Genomic DNA, 5,656 nt, shown 5'->3' on the forward strand with positions numbered 1-5,656 from the left:
AAACGCTGCAGAGTACAATTAAACTGCACCAAGGACCGAAGTGTGTTTTTATATCACAGATGCCAGTACAATAGACCAATTTAAGATGTTGATGCTTACCTTTTTTGTTTTTCTCCATTCTACCTTCATTCACGGTGTGTATCCTACGCCCAAAATCTTTTTCCACTCGGTGACAATAGAGCTCTCCCGCACACAGGCACTTGGCTCTCTGTCCGAGCGGTCTGTGGACCTCCACGCTCAAGCAAGCTGTCAAGTACAGCTGAGATTGACAATGAGATCAGCCAATCAGCCAATGGTTTTCAGTAGCCATTAGCCAATGGAGCGCGGTGGAGGGCGGGGTTATTATCTGTCAGGATATCTAGAGCGCACACTAGAAAACCCAACTTCCCATGTGATTTACAAATAACCCAACTTCCCATGTGATTTACAAATGTATTTAGATGCCGTCTGATTTCCTGATTTTATGTAATAGCAGAGACAAGATCAAACCGGGGTGTTTCCCGTGAGCAACTGAACAAAATGCAATTTCCTGCTGTCTAATTGAATGTTTATTTTCAGCCTAAAAGAACAGTAGGCTATAAGTGGAACAAAACAGTGGGACACGAGATATAATTGAATGAAACATTTATTTAAAGATGGACATCAGTTATTATTGCAAACCAGCGAAGCGAATAAAGGAAGGAATTGACAGCCAAAGAAAGGCTTTTAGTAACAGCATTATATGTTAACCCTTTATAGTCATTTTTATAATTTCAGGCGAGCAACAGTCACATCAAATCACAGCACTGACCAAAAGTTGCATTCAGATGTTAGTTTGCATACACAACGCAAACGAGTGAAAAGGTTCTTATAACGGTAGTCAATTGGCAACTCAGGTTCGTTTAGCACTAGTAACTGTATATCATTCTAAATGTGTGCTGCAACACAAATACGCATTGGTAAAAGAGATTTTTTTTAAAATATATTAGACATTAAATAATAAAAAAAAATGTTTTTGGTAAAACAGAGCCATTCCAATGACACCAAACACATTGCTTTCTTAAATTTTTGTTGGTTATATTTCTTATATGTGTGGGCTGGCTTGATGCCTTCACTTACAAGCAAATACTTGCCAATAACGAGCCCTGTCACAAAGACCACTTGACAGCATTATTTGTTGATTTTAAGTCGCTGACAAGTAAAACAAAAATAAATATCCCGTGGCGTAACGGTACAGTTCAACATGAAACACATTTACAAGAGTAAGGACTGAGGGCAAGTGAACCGAAAATAAAACCGACTTCAACAGATTTGTATTATTCCTCAGGCAAGTGGTCTTGGTGCATGTATTTAAGTGTGTTTATTTTTGTGTGTGTGTGTGTGTGTGTTGTGTGTGTGTGTGTGTGTGTGTGTGTGTGTGTGTGTGTGTGTGTGTGTGTGTGTGTGTGTATGAGTGTGTGTGTGTGTGTGTGTGTGTGTGTGTGTGTGTGTGTGTGTGTGTGTGTGTATATGAGTGTGTGTGTGTGTGTGTGCGTTTATAAATGAGTCTGCAAGTGGGATATATGTCTCTGTGCATATGTGTGTGTGGGTGGAGGCTGTGTTTGTGTTAAAGGGATAAAAGGTAATCTAGTTGGGCAACGGTTCTGGTGTTTCCTGCACTCTGAGGTCGGCTTATCTGGTCTGATTTGTGGTCAGCAACAGGGGAGCTGAATCTGTAACTGTGGCCTGCTTCGCTTAAAAACACACACACACACACACACACAAACACACACACACACACACACACACACACACACACACACACACACACACTCACATATTCAAATGGACGCAAACACCAGTTTCTCCCTCTCTGAAATATACACACGCACACACACACCCGTTTTCACAGCTGTTCAAATAAGACTAATACAATCCACACAAGCAACCCACCATGACGCCTCAATGCAGGAAGGCCTTTCTCACACTATGCAACTGGATTCCCCCTCCATGTTAATAACACTCTAATACTATTATAACAATGATATACCCCTCTCTGTCTTTCTCTCTCCCTTTCTCTCACACACACACACACACACACACACACACACACCTGTTGAAACAGCTAGAGGAGTTACCCTCAGATTTCCATCTGATATGCAATTTCCACCGTTCTTTGAAAATCTTGTTCTGTCTTTGTTGAATTTGGCTAAAGTACTTCAGTTGTGCATGACATACATATATAGACAAGTCCATTATTGGCAAAGCTGGAAACATGTTTTGACAAGGTATAAAAAACAGACTGAACTGCCTAATTTGGTTTCAAATCAGGGCTCACTCTGGGAAAGAACAGATATATTTTACATGGCTAGTTAGCAAAGTTAAGGAAGGTGGTGGGGGTTGGGGGTTGGGGGGTGTCAACTCATTGCCAATATTTCTCCATAATAGGAGTATTGATATGAGAATTTGGGACTCACAAAATTGTATGTTGTCTGTGCAGGCATTGTAGTTAAGTGTCTCTTGACAAAAACATATCCAGCTTCCCTAGCCAGAATTTACAGAATTAATACAGAAGCATGCACAGACATAGACATACACACACACACACCCAAAACACACACACACACATACACACACGCACACATGTCAATTTAAACACAGTGCAATCCAATGGGATAATGAAGATGGTGATACAATCATTCAGTTTTTTTAACCAGGCGTGATTCAGAGAGATGATTGGTAGGAGATGGTCTCACGGCCTTGTGCATTTGGATGCTTGCAGTCGCATACCAGACTAACATGTATATGTATATACACTTCATTTCTTCATGAGAGAAAAGTAAAACACACTTTAAATTAGATTCTACACTGGGGGAAACCCCTGAAACCCATGCTAAGTGATATTATATGATGTAAAAAAAAGTTGTGTTCAGAACTCACGTGAACAAATAAAACGGTATGATGCTCTGAGTAGCTTGTTTTAACAGTGGGTAAAATGGAGAATGTCAATGCAGTGAAACCCAGTAGACAAATACTTCAGGGGTATCTGATGCGAGAGCATTCAAAAGATTGATTTGTGTGTAGATATGGGCGCGTGTGTGTTTGCATGTGCGTGTGGATCCTCAGAGGTGTCTAGATGTGTTTGTGTGTGTGGCTTCCAGATCAAGTATTATCGTGTGTGATATGTGGATACATAGCATTTGACATCCTTATTTTACCAACCAAAAGTATGGGTTCATATCTGGGTATGTGGAAACAGGTAAATGTTATTTGTAAGGCCTTTCACGTTAGACAATCTTCTCTCCCCCTCCCTTGCTAACTTCATAACTCATTAGTATCTTCAGCAGGTTACAATGAGCAATCAGATACCAGGCCCCGCTAGTTATAAAATCACTTCCAGCAAGGACAATCTGCTTGAATAAAAAACACAAAAACACAAACTTTTTCACCGTTGGCAACTTAAACTCGTGATGAGAATGACAGAAACGGAACAATCTAGAATAAGGTGCTTCTTTTGAGGAGGCTTCTCATTCAAATAAGCGTTGGGGAAGCACGCAGCCCTGTCCTAGCACTGGTCGGCTAATGCTAATGCTGGCCATGTCTTTGGCAATGAGAACATGCTAAGAGAGCACTGGAGATGCACTAGTGAGGTGGCAGAGAGACACAGTGAGAGCCCTGGAGCTGATGAAAGCTGGTGAATTGAACAATAGCAGGAGTGGCATCACTCCACACACTTTCAGCTGAGTAATAAGTGAAGGGGTTGGAGCGGGTAGGTGGGTGGGTGGAGGTCTCACCGAAACCATTTGGGTCTGGTTTGTATCTGAAATGTGGGCCAGCGAGCTCATACATCAGCCTCTAGTTTCATCAAGTTGAAACTGTAATCCTATTCACTTTTCACCAGAGAAAATTTCTCAGGCAGCAACAGGGGTGCTAGTGACTTCGCTACTTATCGTAGCTCGGTGATCAGGGCTGATATTTCACAAAGCATTTTATCTTACCACTAAGAGTACTCCTAAGTCGTACTAAAAGTTTCCACCTAAAAGTTTTCTACTGAATCCTATTCACAAAGCTGCTGAGAAAAACTTTTACTGGGGGAAAGTCAGAACTCCAGAGCTAAGAGAAAGACTCAAAAGTTAGTTGACGTCTCATTCACGAGCTTGCTTGAAAGGACCTTGGTATTTGGTTGATGAGTGACAGGTCTGCGCCGGTGAGAAGGCATGTGCTACATAGCCTACCACAAAGAGCGATAAATAAAGAAATAAATATTTGACATAGACTATAAATTACATTTAAAAATGCATCTGTATGATGGCAGTTTGTGTAGACCGGAGCTAGTTTAATTTGACAATAACATCTTACATTAAATTCCATTTCGAGTGACTTGTTTTGGTTAGTTGGTGACGTATTACATCCATTACAAGCTCTAGAATTATTCCTTCTCAATTGAGACGGCTTCCTTTTAGTAATTCTGCATCTGCATTCAAAAACATTCTAATGTGGAATGCTAGAAACTGCCGTTTTCCGTTCATTTGGAAACTGGTCTTAGTGAGATAGGAGTCCTCTCGACTACTTCTTAGTTCGCCCAGACTTAGGTGCGACTTTTAGTGCCTTTGGCGCTAATGGACCTCCAAAGTTAGGGCTGGCGTCCATTATTTTTAGGAGTTTCTCCCAAATCCACAAGTTAGGAGCCACTTTAATCCTTTAGATGCTTTGTGAATACGCGCCCTGAGCAGCTCGTTGTCAATACCCCTGAATATATTCAAGGTCCCTTGTAACTTGTCTCCATCTTGTCTCCCTGATTGGGTACCCACAAATGGAATCATTCAGCATCCTTCTTTTGCGCCAATCATGGAAAGACTGACATTTGTAATTAGTCAGAATACATCACTGCGTTATATGACACTGACAGTGAAAGCACTCCTGCATGGGGGCCCTTAGGTCACAATATCCCTTGAGAAATAGTTGTTATTATTAGGCCATAAGTTTCCTTAAGCAAAAGTTTTTCTGAGCTCTATCGGTGGAAAAACTCAAGGTGAGCTTTTTGCAGAGAGATTAGTATCTTTTGGATGGACAGAGAGTAAGACCACAAGAGTGTGGAAAGACATCAAAGAAAGAAAGAGAAAGGGCCTGTGTTGGATTAGTTAAAGATCTTAGTTTTTCAGCTTTCAGAGCAAAGGTAGCCATGAGCTGGGCATAAATCAGAGAGAGAGAGAGAGAGAGAGAGAGAGAGAGAGAATGATAGTGTTAGATACCCCTTATGTAAGAGACACAGAAATGTGGATAGTAGACCGCTACAGAGTAGAAAGAGAGAGCCACAAGAACAGTGTTGAAAAACAATAACAAAGAAAGCAGAAAAAAGGAAAAGTAAATGGAACGCTACTTGAGGAGTTATGCTACTCTCCCTTGTTGTCAGGGTAACATTCAGACAGTATAGGATTCGCCCAGATGATCAGACATCTCCTCTGAGTGCGAGTAACTTCAGAGGAGAAATGCTGTGATAGGGTCCAGCTTTTGTCGCCTCTGGCTGCTCCCCCCCCCCCCCCTTCACCCCAGATGGTGAAAGGGGGGGGGGGGGGGGGGGATTTCAGGTGCGCAGCAATACGACAGTGCCTTTCTTCCCAGGACGATTGAGTAGGAGATGCAGAAGGAGCGAGGGATGGTGAGAGAGAGAGCCAGAGAGAGAGAGGGTGTCGTTTTT

General features: G+C 41.8%; 1 protein-coding gene across 1 annotated transcript in view; it reads right to left on the reverse strand.

Annotated features, from left to right (window-relative positions):
* Nucleotides 1–607: 607 nt before the first annotated feature.
* The window catches only part of ablim2 (actin binding LIM protein family, member 2), a 59,157-nt gene continuing 54,108 nt past the window's right edge, over nucleotides 608–5,656 (reverse strand). Inside the window, exon 20 of the mRNA XM_080839863.1 lies at nucleotides 608–5,656. This exon is cut by the window's right edge and continues 137 nt beyond it. The gene's annotated coding sequence lies outside the window, so the exon portion shown is untranslated.

The sequence above is a fragment of the Sprattus sprattus genome (genome assembly GCF_963457725.1).
Source record: "Sprattus sprattus genome assembly, chromosome: 5".
Taxonomy (NCBI): domain Eukaryota; kingdom Metazoa; phylum Chordata; class Actinopteri; order Clupeiformes; family Clupeidae; genus Sprattus; species Sprattus sprattus.